This window comes from Rhinolophus sinicus, linkage group LG06 (assembly GCF_036562045.2).
Source record: "Rhinolophus sinicus isolate RSC01 linkage group LG06, ASM3656204v1, whole genome shotgun sequence".
In the NCBI taxonomy this organism is placed as follows: domain Eukaryota; kingdom Metazoa; phylum Chordata; class Mammalia; order Chiroptera; family Rhinolophidae; genus Rhinolophus; species Rhinolophus sinicus.
In genome coordinates, this window is record NC_133756.1 from 114,037,353 (window position 1) to 114,052,469 (window position 15,117).

Sequence of the window (15,117 nt, forward strand, 5' to 3'; positions counted from 1 at the left end):
GAGCTGTCTTGTTGCCTTGGTTATTCATGGTAATCAATTATTTGTTGTTTCTCTTCGTAGACATCTATAGGTGTGAGTTCTGCACCAAGTTGATAGGAAGAGGTCTTTCTTTTGTTTTCCAGTACGTGTTTGTAGAATGTTTTATTTTCTCTCCAACGGCAGCCTGTTTTCTTCTCTCACAGTGTAGAGTTATGTTTTCTCTGCATTATTCCAGCTTCTCACACAATTGGATTCCCTGGAAGGCGGGCTTCTCCTCTGTTAACAGTTTGCCTGGGTCATAGGTCATTGTGTCCCTATGGGATGCAGAGAGCTTTTGAATTTCCAAAGCTCTTCCTGTACCCAATTCAGAGCTGATGTGTTTCAGCAGTTCTGTTTACCCCTGCAGGGATCTGCCCAGATAGGTGGAGACAGGTGCAGGGTGAGTTGTGAGAATTGGCCCAGAGCACTAGAGGCCACTACTACCACAGCCGGTCCTGCTTCCACAGCTCCCTCCTCTTTCCCGGAACTAGCTGGGCTGCGAATCTGTGTCTGTGGACCACAGTTGTCAGAACTGCAAATATTCTTTTCTTTTGATCTGACACTGCTACTGTTCCGCTTCTAGCACCGGGCAGGTGGGGGTGGCGTGAGCTCTGGGAGGGTAGGGAGGGGACGGCTAGTCTCAGTGCCTAAGGCTTCCATTCTCTGCTTATCAGTGAGGGCTTAAACCGCCTTTTTCAGCCTTCTTCCCTCAGTCTTTTCTCCGAGGTCTCTGCCGTGAGCACTGGGTTCAGCCGTGTTATATGCTGCCCCCTCAGCCCTGTGGGCCATTAAGCGGAGCCCTAGCAGTCCGAGTTCTTTCCCCTCCCACAGCTGCAGTAGTTCCAGGAAGTAGCAAGTTCAGAGCACTGAGCTAGGTCTGCGTCCTGCCCCCCCCCCCCCCGCCCCACCACGGCTCCATCTCCACACTTCTGCCTTCCCTCCTCCCCCACTTGCGTGATTTGCCCAACTTTAGGTGAATTCAGTAGTGGGCCTCTTCTTCTTGCCTGTCTTGCCTGTCTGCTGTGCAGGGAGTCGTTTGTGGAGTTATAGTTGTTTGATTAGTTGTAAATTCCAGGAAAGGTTTACAGAGGCTCACCTCATGCCGCCATTTTCCCGCTGGTCTTTCGTAGCTTTATATTATGTACTCAGGATGTGGTATTTCACCATTATTCTTTTTAGTGATAAATGTTGAACTATCACTTCCTGAGTTTAGATATAAATATTGGAAATTTGAACTAGTATTTAACACCTGTCATGAACGAGGTATTTAATATATTCCATCTTACTTAATATTCACAACTGTCCTATGAAAAAATAGTTGACTTCCTTATATTAAGATGATACACATTTTATAAATGAGAGTGGAAGTTTTCCAAAAATTGTCATTTTGGTACTGTGTATTGACTTAATATTCCTCACCTCTGTACATTTTGTACATTTCAAAAAAAAATCTCATATGAGTTATCTGTCCCATTTGCTTTTCACCATGGCTATCTAAAAAAAGTGGTAGTAGTCTCTCCATTATATAGAAATGAAAAATAAAAGTTAAGGAATCAACATAATCCCAAGCTACGTGAGCATGGGCTAAACTATATGTAGAGTCCCCTTATCAAGAAGGAATGAATTTCATTTTTAATATTTGGTTAAAACTAATGGGCAGTTATAAAATAGGGAATAGCTCTGTCATTTATAGGTCATGGTGAATAGGACATGCTTTGGGACCATTTCCTTCTCCCAAAGTTTGATGAAGTTTCTATTTCTCCAAATTCTTGCCAAATTTCTGGAAAAAAAAAAAAAATGAATGTGTGTCATATCCCACATAAACAGCCCAGGTCCCATCATGAAGTCTCTGTGATGTTTATGGTCTTGGAAATTTTAAAGAAATGTGTATCAAAACTATTCACTGTTTGCCATACTCTAGTCACAGCCTGACTTTAAAAAAATGTACTGAGAGTGGATATTTAAAATAATTAATTCCTTAAGAGGCTCCCAGCTTTACCCTTGTATAAAGTCAGACATGAGAAGATTACATGTCTGGGTCACATCATATTCTCCATTCCCACCAAATTTCCTTAAATAACTTCATTTTCCACCATACCCTTGGGTTTTACAATGGGCTTGTGATTTAAGAACCAGTGATATAGGAAGGCCTTCGGGTTTCTTGTAAAACTGTCATCCAGGATGTTCGCTGGTCATTACTCTGCTGAAAGCTGCAACAGCCCTCACAACCAATGCTTCTCAGGGCTCCAAGTCAGCAAAAGTTTTGTCATTTATGATAATCAGGTCTCCCTCTTTTGATTAGGCAATTAAAATAGTGTGTGATGGGGAAAATATATTTACTTGGGACTGGATGTGTATGTGTTTTCATCCTAGCTCTGTGTGACCTTAACCAAATTATTAATCCTTTATAAGCCTCAGATTCCTCCTCTGTAAAAATGCAGGTTATGAGCTCTGAATTGCAGGATTATTCTGAGGAATAAACATTACAATGGACTAACCATCGAGTTTTACAACAACGATTAGCTTTGTTAAATCTGCTCTGTGTCAGGAACTGTACCAGTTCCCTTGCATATCTGATCTCTAAAATTTTCAATATTACAAAGTAATTTTATTATCTCTAGTTTAGAGATACCTGAGATTGAGAGAACAGAAGTAACCCACCTGGAGTGACGCAGCTAGTTGGCGGCTGAGCTAGAATTCAAAGTCAGAACTATTTGATTTCTAAATCAGTCACTTACCCTTTCCCTGGACCTTGCTACATTTGGTTTTTGCTTTGTCTTATCTGCTTAAAAATTTGTAGCTAAGGTATATGTTCAAGCAATGAAATTTTCCACAGCCCAATTTTCAGTTTTTTCTTTGGAAGGTATGGATCAGGGAGAGGCCTTTCAGAGAGATAAATACACACACACACATACACACACACACACACACACAAACACACACACACACACACACACACACGGGTGCGTGCATGCACACATACAGAAGGTGCCAAAAAAGTATACACATTTTAAGAAAGGAAAAAAATTGTATTAAAATTATAATATTCAATATGTACCAATAACAAAAGATGAATACAAGTCATGTGTATACATTTGTGTGTGTGTATTTATATATAAATATATACACACATATATTTGCACATAATACTGCTTACAGAGTTAAGAGTTGGAAGTGAGGCAAACCTGAGGTTAAATCCTGGTTCCACCATATTTTATTTGTATGGGCCAAATATTTCCATTCTTTAAGTCTCAGTTTCTCATATATAAATATCGTCCACCTCATAGATTAGGACAAATGTGACACTGTGTATCAAGGGCCAACATAATGGCTGGCACATGATAAGCATTCAATAAGCATTAGCAAGTATTATTATTTGATTATGTCAAATGCCTTTGGCCTATTTCCCCTGTGCTTTTATAATAAACCATCTCAAATCTTTTCTGGAATAAAACAAGACATTTTTTAAATTACCTAAATGAAGTAACTATAAAATGAGTCATTTAATTTGAAAACGGGTTTAATATGGGGACTTGGAATGTAGCAGGAGCACTTTTAGACTTTCCTGGGAAGTAGAGGACTCCACGGGTGATTAATTGCTTAAAATAGTAGATTTAAAAGGAAACATAGGAAAACAAACTTTCCCAAAATGACGTCTGAGCAGACGGATAAGACACTTGAACAGTGGCTGCCTCAGAGGCTTTGTGATCTGTCCAGAAAGGTCTCATGGGTGTGGCAGCCCAAGATTCAACCCAAAAGCACCCATGTGCTTTCAGATGCTTCAGGTTCCATAAAGGCCACTTGAATCTAACGGAGCCCACGCCTCTTGTTAGCTATCTTTAGGTAATAGGATCCGTCTCCAGTGATCCAAGACTATTTCATGCCAGCTACCAACATCAAGACGCAGTCCTGGGCTCCAGGGTTTTTTTTGGTTTTATTTTTGTTTTTTCTCCTAACCAGCAATCTGACTCTGAGTAAGTCACCTTTCCCTGTGCTACAGGTCCTTGCTAGTAAAATGGAGGTCATTTCTCACAGGTTTTTATGAAGATCAAATTAAATAATGGATGTGTTATTAAATCTAGTTAATCAATAAGGCAGAAGAGTAATTATTTCCTCCTGGAATTAGGAAATTGCTTTTTGCAAAGGACGTAATGTATCAAGTATTTCGTGCCTGTATCTTCAAGTTAAGCCATGGGATGATTATTTGAGGTATCTCCTCATTAAGTGAAAGGTGATATTGTTACAATTCAAACAGCAAAGCAAAAAACATAAGAAATAACAGGGGTCCTAGTAATGAAAGCTACCAAAAGAGTCTTATCAGAAATTGCTCACTGCGATCTGGGCCTTTTGAATATGAGAGGCATTAGGAGAGGCCTAGGAAGGACTTGGTCAGTTTTCCTGAATTTTCAATTTTGCTCAAATATTTCAGTATACGTAATTCAATATTAAAACATGCAAATATATATCATGAAGTATGAAGTTATATTTGCAGGAATTTGGGGGAGATAACTAGAGTCTGAAAAGTAATGAGATTATGGTGAGCTGCCTTGTGCCACATTCCCAAGTTCTTCTGGGGTTCTTGATTCAACTTCCTTTATTCTGAGGGCTATCGAAGTGAACACAACACAATTGTGCTGTCGTTAAAGAGGGTCAGATTTGGGGTCAACCAGGCCAGGTTCAAGTCTTGGCTCCATCGCTTGCTACTTTTGACTTCTATAAATGATATAATCTCTGTGCTATTGCTTCAAGCAATATAAAATAATAATACCCATTTCATAGAGTAGTTGTGAAGATTTCATCAAATAAAAGCTATAAAGTGCTTGCCAGAAGGCCTGCTCCACAATAAAAGTGTGAAACCTTATTAAATATCATCTTCATTGTCATTATCATCAGAGAGAAAAAACTCCAGAACACTATTATTCTTTCTCTCCAATATTCCTGAAATTGAAGATGAAAGTTGTCTGATTATTAAGATCGTCAGGTCTCAGTAGAAACATGTGGCCCATCTCTTAGTGGAAGGATTAGTTGAAGAGATTTCAGTGAAGAAGCTATTTATAGACGTGTGAGCAGGGTTTATGGGACCAACAGGGCAATGAAGTGCCCAGAGGGGAGCAGAGATGAGGCCATTGTCACTCTTAGGCCTGAAGGGACAGAGGAGGAAAGTTCGTCCCAGAAACCAGTGATCTCTGCAGTCCTTAGAGAAGGCCACCCAATAAAAACTGACCAGAGTGGCAGGGACAGGAATAAATATTTTGAACTGTACTGCTCCCACCCTGTGTTTTCTGTTGGCTGAGTCCAATGGGAAAACAGGGAGAGTCAAAGGAACTTGGGGCATATAATCAATAGAGGTTTACCACCCAGGGCACAGAGGGGAGAAGGATCAGAGAAACAAAAGGAGAACAGATACAGTCAAATATGAAACACCCACCAATAACTGGAGATGGAAAAGTATTCATGAAATCCATTCTCAAATACTTACTAATTAGGTAAGATTAGATAATCTACTTAAACATTGTAAGTCCATTTTAGTATCAATGAAAAGGAATAATAATACACTTATAGTGTTTTTCTGACAGAAGTTTATAGATAGATATAGATACACACACACACACACACACACACACACACACACACAGGTTTCCAAAAAAATGTATACAAGTGGATACTTTGGTCAACGTTGCTCAAGCCATAGTTCGCCATAATCAGAAATGTCTGGATGCTGATGGTAACCACTTTGAGCACCTCTTGTAATTACAGAAGTCAAACGTGACTTGTAGTCATCTTTTGTTATTGGTACATGTTGACTATTACACTTTTAATGCAGTTCTCCTTAAAATGTACATACGTTTTTGGAGATATATATATATATATATATCTCAGAAATATGGAGATCTGATAAACATTGGTATTGTGATATTTGTTGTTGAGGATCGGGAAGCTTTTATAATGTTGGCAGCTAATGTAAAGAGCCCTCCAAAGTAGTTTATTAGTTTGTTAAAGAAATATTGAGTGCCTATCATGGGCAAGGAGCTTGTAGCTACTCAGAATATAACTGAACCAAAGCGACCTAGACTTTACCATCAAAAGTTTATAGTCTAGTAGACTTAAATACACGAATAAATCTTTAAAATTGTGAAACATGCTATAGAAGAACCACATTATAATGAAATATGCCAAGAGGGCTCTAATTTGGACAGGATAATCAGAAAAGACTTCTCTGAGGAGGGGCCGTTTAGGCCAATAACCACAGAATGCTGACTTTGACAGTTTGGGATGAATACGGAGGAGGCTGGGATTGGGGAGAGTTCAAAGCAAAGATGAACCTAAGTACAAAGGTCCTGAGGCTGCATAAGTTTGATTAGCACGAGTAACTGAGAAAAGACCAGCATGAGGACAGCATAAGGGACAAAAAGATGGGTGGGGAAGAGATGAGCTTGAAGAGGTAGGTAAGGACCCCGTCATGCAGTGCTACACCATAGGCCCCTGGAAAAGTTGGAACTTCAATCTGAGTCGCGAGAAAAATCGTTGAAGCATTTCAAGGGGACTAGTATCGTCTCATTTACACTTTTAAAAGCTTTCTCTGGGTTTCACCTACTAATATGTTGCAAAGAGATAATAATTATGGAGACCAATTAGGAAGTTATTTGACTGGACAAGACCAGCTAGAGCTGATAGTGGCTTTGACCAGATCAGCAGGAATGAAGTCATCCTGTATCTCTGTGTCATTAGCTAATTTGATCGACCATATTAAAATATATTTTCTAAGAATTAAATAAATAAATAAATAAAAGAAAAATAATGTAACTACATTATGGTGTTGTTGTGAAGACTGTACAAGACATAGGCAAACATATGACGAAGCCCTAGGTATATAGTAATTACTTTAAAAATATCCCTATGTTCACATATACCTTGTGTGGGTAGATATTTATATTACTCTTGTTTACATCTACCCGGACTCCTAGTATAGTGCTTTTAGAATGACTAAATATCACATGGTAACAAAATATTAAACCTTTTGGAAAGAACATTAGAAGTCAGAGAGAAAAACATAGCAGACACTTTTAACTTCTAGAATCTCAATTTGAATTTCTCCTGTTGCCTCTTTATACTTACAAACCATAACTCCAAAGGGTCCTTGGAGGCTCCTTTAAGGATTGCTAAAGGCCATCCAAAATCCAATTTTGTTGTTGTTTTTCAAATGAAATATCATCCTGCACTTACAGAATTATCCTTTAAGAACTGCAAAGTGCTTTTCAAATGAAGATGCATCCTCTTGATGAACTAGAAAGGGAAACGAAGGAACTGGATGATTTATACATCTGCTTGCAGTGGGAGAGTGAATTGGCAAGATAGGAAAGCATGAAATACCAGAGTCTCCGCCCCAGCCTACCATCATTCTGCGTTGTCAAATGTAACCTTCTTTTTCTTCAGAATTTCTTAGAATTATGTCAGAATTAAAAATGCAGCTGGATCCCTGTCTGTGGGGTGCTTTCACCACAAGTCTATATGGCAGCCCTGAATCTGAGAATCTGTACCCCCTGATGTCCTTTTGAAAGGCATCAGTGGTGTTTTCTTTCATGAGGGACTTGAATCTACCCTGTAAATTATTTCATCAAACTGCATTTTAAAGCAATTGATTATCCTAAGGAAGCATTTCCATTAGCAACACATTTTAACAATTGTTAATGTGTCAAACAGGAAAATAAATTACATGGTGAATCAGACCAATAGCAAATCCAAAAACAAAAACAAAATTGTCTCAGAAAGGGAGATAGAAGGATTTTTCTAATTGGATATAATACAGTGGAATTATTTGTTATATATTGGCATGCTACTAAAGTCAATATGTTATGTCAAATTTTAGGTATAATCAAGATTCTTTGAAAACAGTTGTCCATTCAGCACTAACATGGTTTAGGTGTGAACCATGAGTAGAACAAATGAAAGCATATATGCCTAATTCTGGTGCTCTGTCTTTAAGCTACGGGGGTAGGAGACTAGTAAAAAAATTTTCAGTAATCCTGATTGCCTGCAGGGTTTGTGCACTCTTTGATAATATTAAGCCTCTCTGAAAATTACAGTGTTCATTACAGTCGGTTTTTGTGAGGATTAAACAAGAGTGGAAAACAATCTTTGTCGCCGGTTAAGTTCAAAGGCAGCACAGGGTATATAAGCTATGACAGTAGTCTTTTTCTATCCTATTACTCTCAATACTTAGAGTATGCCACATAAGTCAATCAAGAAATGAATAATTATTTGACATTAATGTTATACTTGTTTCCACTTAGGTGCAGTGAAGTTGACAGAAAAACAAAACAAAACAAACAAAACACAAGCAAACAACTAAAAATTCTAATTGGGCCATAATATGCATTTACTAAATTCACTAAATTTTTGAATAGATAATTGAATCAAAGAACTTCCAATTGCCTTGCCTCTCCTGAAAAGTTTTATGCCATTGCAAAATCCTCCATTTAGGCTTCTTTTTCTCTATAAAATCTTTACTAGTCTACTTTCATCTCGGACATCTTAGACTTTCTGTATTGTACAACTCTACAAACTTATACCTACTTAAAAAAAAATCTTCCTATACATCACATTTTGTTGGAATTAACTGTATACCTGTTTGTCTCCCCTACCAGACAGTAATATCCTCACAGGCAGAAACCACTCCTCATTAATTTTTATGTAAGTGATTAGCACTTAGAATAATTAGAAAATATAAGGTTTTTCACAAACTTAATAATTCATTCAAAAAATTGTATTAATTGAGAACCTCTTTAATGTAAGTCACTATGCTAAGTGTTGACAAGGTACCTATCACAGTCCCTAATACTCTATAGATATGCAATATAACTTAATGGTATTCATGCATTAAAGAATATAAGATGAACTTATTCTTTCAACCCACTAATAAAAATTAGCTATATGTGTACAACTGGTAGATTGCTGGGGCAAAAGTGAGATTCCTTAAGACAAACGTGAGTGAGAGGAATTGCTCATTCATCCATGCTCTTTTGTAGCATTAAAATCTCAACTCTGTTATTCAGGTATTAAGTCAATGTCTCTGGCTAGCTAATCATAATCAAGTGAGTTCTTTTATCTTAGAAATTCATAAAGAGGGCCATAATATTGATTGAAAACCTGTTCTCAATGAGGTGAACTATTATCAGTACGTTATGTTGCTTTCTGTACTAGGAGGCAGTGCCCACAGTGTTAGTACAGAATCAGCACAGAGTAAACACTCATTAAACTTTAATGTCATTACTAGCTACATATATTTAACAATTATTTACTATAAAAGACCCAGAAGATTCTGATATTCCTAGAGTTTCCTGTGGTGATAATTAAAATGCTTTCTAATTTGTCAACCATACTAATAATACTTTTGTCTTTTTCTTTATTTTTCAATTACAGTTGGCATACAATATTATATTAGTTTCAGGTGTGCAACATAGTAATTAGACATTTATATAACTTATGAAGTGATCACCCCCAATAAATCTAGTATCCTGCTGGCACTATACATAGTTTTTATAATATTACTGACTATATTCCTTATGCTATATACTGACATGACTGTTTTGTTACCAATATGTATTTCTTAATCACTTCACCTTTTTCACCAATCCCCCTAATCCCCCTCCCATCTGGCAACCCTCAAAATGTTCTCTGTATGTTTGTTTCTGTTTCGTTTGTTATAAGTGAAATCATATGACATTTGTCTTTCTCTGTTTGACTTACTCCACTCAGCACAGTACCCTCTACTTCCATCCATGTTGCTGCAGATGGTAAGATTTCATTATTTTTCATGGTTGAGTTATACTCTCCTGTACATATGTGCAATCCCTTCTTTGTTCATTCATTCATTAATGGACACCCAGGTTACCTCCATATCTTGGCTATTGTAAATAATGCTGCAATGAACATATGGATGCATATATCCCTTTGAAGTAGTGTTTTGGGTTTCTTTGGATAAATACTCAGAAGTAGGATTATAGAGTACTTTTTTGTGTCTTTGTATAGCCTTTGTTTAAAAGTCTATTGTGCCTCCTATAAATATTGCTACTCCACTTTTTTTGTTTTTTTTTTTCCATTTTCATAAGATAACTTTTTCCATCCTTTTACTTTCAGTCTGTGTGTCTTTCAATCTGAAGTGAGTCTCTTATAGGCAGCACATGTAAAGGTCACATTTTCTTACCCGTTCAGCCACACTATGTCTTTTGATTGGAGCATTTAATCTATTTACAATGCCAGTAATTGTCGGTAGATATGTAATTATTGCCATTTTATTGTTCATATTTTTTACCTTTTTTCTTCTTCTTAAAGAAGTTTCTGTAACATTTCTTGTAATACTGTTTTGGTGGTGATGAACTCCTTTAGTTTTTTCTTGTCTGAGAAGCTCTTTATCTGTCCCTTGATTCTAAATAATAGCTTTGAGGATACAGTAATCTTGGTTGTAGATCCTTGCTTTTAATCACTTTAAATATTTCCTGCCAATTCCTTCTGTCCTTCAAAGTTTCTGTTAAGAAATCAGCTGATTGTCTTATGGGAGCTCCCTTTTAGATAACTAAGTGCTTTTCTCTTTCTGCTTTTAAGATTCTCTCTCTGTCTTTAACCTTTGGCATTTTAATTATTATGTGTCTTGGTGTGGGCCTTTTTGGGTTCATCTTGCTTGGGACTCTGCACTTCCTGGGTTTCTATGTCTATTTCCTTTGCCAGGTTAGGGAAGTTTTCTGTCATTATTTCTTCAAATAGATTTTCACTTCCTTGTTCTCTCCTCCTTCTGGTACCCCTATGATGTGAATGTCTGTACACCTGATGTTATTCCAGAGGCCCCTTAAACTATCCTCAATTTTTTTGATTCTTTTTGCTTTTTGCTGTTCTGACTGGGCATTTTCTGCTACCTTATCTTCCAAATTGTTGTTTTGAACCTCTACTTCTTCTAATCTACTGTTGATTCCCTCTAATGTATTTATTTTTCGTTTCAGTTATTATATTCTTTATTTCTAACTGGTTCTTCTTTATGTTTTCTGCATCCATTTTTATTTTTCCTATCTCTTTATTGAAGTTCTCACTGAGATCACTGAACATTCTTATAACCAGTGTTTTGAACTCTGTATCTGTTTGATTGTCTCCGTTGGTTTAAGTTATTTTTCTGGTACTTTGTTCTGTTATTTCATTTGGGACATGTTTCTTTGTCTCCTCATTTTGGCTGCCTTCATGCATTTGTTTCTATGTATTATGTATAGCTACTGTGTCCAGGTCTTGGTAGAGTGGCCTTATGTAGTAGGTGTTCTGTGGAGCCGGGTCCCTGGTCAACTGAGCCACGTGCTCCTGGTGTATTACTTGTGTGGGTTGGGTGTGCCCTCCTGTTGTTGTTGAGCCGTGATTGCTATTATCACACCAGTGGAAGGCCTTGACCTTCAGGGTGATTGGTTGTGAGGAGTGGCCATGACGACAGTAGAGGAGCTGTTTTGCAGAGACTGACCCGATAGAGCAGGATTTGTTTTAGTAGGGCTCTAGTGCCTGCACAGTCTGTGCTTTGCGTGTGTGTCTATAGAGGCAGCCAGGTGGTATTTCAGTGGGAAAGAAGATGGCCACCATGTATACTGACCCTGGGGCCTCCTGGGAGGAACCCCTTGCAGGCCACGTTCAGCTGCAAGCTAAGCCCCATCCAGGGCCACTTGGTATGAGCCACAAAACAATCTGCAGATGTCTTCCACAGGAGAGCCTAAGCTGAAAACCAGGGTGGCTGCCGCTAGTCCTGGACTTGGGGCTACTTAGCAAGAGGTATGGGGCACACTGCTAATACACTTTTTTTGATTAAAATTTTAATTTTGAAATTATTGTAGGTTCACATGCAATTGTAAGAAGTTATACAGAGAGACAATTTGTACCCCTTACATATTTCCCCTTACCTATTTGTCCCCATCTATTATTATAGATAATTTCCTATGTCATCTTGCAAAAATATAGTAAAATATCACAGCTACAACATTAATAACAGTTAAGATACAGTTCCATCATCACACAAATCCCACATGTCACCCTTTATAGACACACTTACTCCCCTACCCCACACTAACCCTGCATCCCTGCTCCCTGTCAGTTACTAAGCTATCTGTACCTAAAATTTTGTCATTTGAAGCATGCTATGTAAATGGAATCATACAGCATATAACCTTTGGGATTAACTATTTTTTACTCAGCATAATCCGCTGTATGTTCTTCCAAATTGTACTGTGTATTTGTTTCTTTTTATTCCTGAGTAGTATTCCATGACATGGTTGCAACGATGTGTTTTTCAAACATTTGCCCTTTGAAGGACAGATGGGTGTTTCCAGGTAGTAGCTATTTAAGAACAAACAAACAAACAAACAAATAAAAACAAGCAAACAGCTATGAGCATTTGTGTACAGGTTTTTGAGTGAACTAAAGTTTTTATTTTCTTGGGAAAAAATGTCCAAAAGTACATTTGCAGGCTCATATGGCTGTTGCATGTTTTGTTTTATAAGAAACTTTCAAACTATTTTCAAAAGTGATCATACCATTTCATATTCTTACCGGTATTGTATTAGTAATTTGGTTTCTCTCCATCATTTCCAGTATTTGTTGTTAATGGCTAATGATGTGAAACATCTTTTCATGTGCTTGTCATCGATATATTCTCTTTAGTGAAATGTCTGAACATGTCTTTTGCATTTTCTAGTTGGATTACTTTGTATGTTCATTGTTGAGTTTTGATGTTCTACATATGAGTCCTTTGTCACATACAGGAGTTTGTTTTCAGTCGGTAGCTTGTCTTTTTATCCTTTTAACAGAGATTTCTTCAGAGCAAAGTGTTTCCTTTTGATGAGGTCCACTTTATCAGTTTTCCTTTTGGTGTCAACTTTGAAAACTTCTTGCCTAGTCCTAGAAATTTAAAATGTTCTTCTATTTTCTTTTCTAAAAGTTTTATAGTTTTATGTTTCACATTCCTGTCCATGATGCATTTGGAGTTAATTAATTTCTGCATAAGGTACGATACAGGTCGAGGCTCTTTTTTTTTTTTTTTTCAAATGAATGTCAATTCCCCCAGCACCATTTGTTAAAATGGATGTCCTTCCTCTATTGAACAAATTTTGTATTTTTATTAAAAAACAAACAAACAAAAAAAACATTTGGGCCTATTTTTATGAGTTTCTTTCTTCATTTTCTATTCAGTCACATTGATGTATGTGTCTGTCTCTCCTATATAATACATTGCTTTAAAAATTGTAGCACTATGTTATGCCTTAATATCTGGTTGAATGTTTCCCTTTTTATTCTTCTTTTTCAAAATTATTTTAGGTAATTTAGAGCTTGTTTCTTTCCATATGAGTTTTAGAATAAGCTGCCTCTGTGTACAAAGAAAATAAAAACCAAACAAAAAAACATACTGACATCTTGATAGCAATTACATTAAATCTATAGATAATTTTGGGAGAATTAGCATTTTACTATGTCAAGTCTTCTATTTCATGAACACAGTATGTTTATTCCCTGATTTCTTTCATCACTATTTTGAAATTTTTCAGCATGCAGATGCCGTACATGTTTAGTTAACATTATATTAAGATATTTACTTTTTTGGGAGTGATTATAAATGGCATTATGTTTTTAATTTCAATTTTCACATGTTCATTCGCCGTATATAGAAATGCAGCTAATTTGTTTTGTGTGTTGATCTTACATCCTGAAACCTTGCTGATCTCACTTGCTATTATTGTTTTTTTCTATGTAGACAATCATGTTAACTGCAAACAGAACCCATTTATTTCTTCCTTTCCAATCTGTAGATCTTTTGTTTATTTTCCTTGCCTTATTGTACTCACTAGAGTTTCTAATATTATGTATAATATGAATAGAGAGAGTGATTATTCTTGCTTTTTTCCCAGTCTTAGAAGAAAAGCATACAGTCTTTCAACATTAAGTATGATATAAACTGTAGGGGTGTTTTTTGGGTGCTCTTTATCAAGTTTAGGAAGTTATCCCCTATTCTGTTTGCTGAAAATTTTTATGATAAGTGGCTGTTGGATTTTGGCAAATGCGTTTTCTGTGTCAATTGATACAACCATATGGTTTTTCTTCTTTAACCCATTGATATGGTGGGTTACATTGATGATATTTGAATATTGTATGAGCCTTGCATATCTAGAATACATTCCTCTTGACTGTGGTTTATAATTATTTTGCATATTGTTGGACTTCATTGGCTAGTATTTTATGGAAGGATTTTGCATTTAAGTTCATAAAAGACAATGTTTCCGTAGCTTTCTTTTTTAGTACTATCTTATTTTAGTTTACAAAATAACATTGACCTAATAAAATGAGAAGTCTTCTTCTTTCCATTTTCTGGAAGAGATTGAGTAAAATTTGTACTGATTATTTTTCAAATGTTTGGTAACATTTTTCAGTGATGCTATTTAATCCGGGGTTTTGTTTTGTTTTGGGTTGGGGGATGCTTTTTAATGATACATTCAATATCTTAATTGCCATGGAACTGCTATGAGAAGGTTATAAATTTCACTTTGGTTGAGTTTTGATGCTTTGTGTTGTTAGAAATTGGTCATTTTTTATAAGTTGTTAAATTATGAGCTTTATTTTGTTCATAATGGCTAAAGGATCTATAATGTATCTCATGTTTCTTTCCTTATATTAGTGATTTGTGTCTCCCCCCTTTTTCAGTCTTGCTAGAGGTTTATCAATTTTATTAGTCTCTTTTTCAAAGAAAGATCTTTTGGTTTTGTTGATTTTTTTTATCTACTGTTTTTCTGTTTTTAATTTCATTGATGCTGCTCTTATATTTATGATTTATTTTTGTTTGTTTACTTTGGAATTCTTTTGCTCTCATTTTTCTAGGTTTCATTTCACTTAGAGAACAAGTGTAAACTGGAAGTTCTTGGGCAAATTAGGAAATGTTGTCATGTTAGTAATAACCTTTAACCAATGAAGCTATAGGAATTCTATCCATGACCTATTTATGTGCACATAAAGATTCGTTTTCTATGGTGTCTGGTCTTGACTAGGCCTGTCATTGTATGCTTTGGATCACTCTTTCCTAAGAGTAGAACA

The 15,117-nt window shown here is 36.4% G+C and overlaps 1 long non-coding RNA gene across 2 annotated transcripts in view; it reads left to right on the forward strand.

Annotated features, from left to right (window-relative positions):
* The window catches only part of LOC141572435 (uncharacterized), a 1,196,122-nt gene that overhangs the window by 961,197 nt on the left and 219,808 nt on the right, over nt 1-15,117 (forward strand). The gene's annotated exons all lie outside the window — the stretch shown is intronic.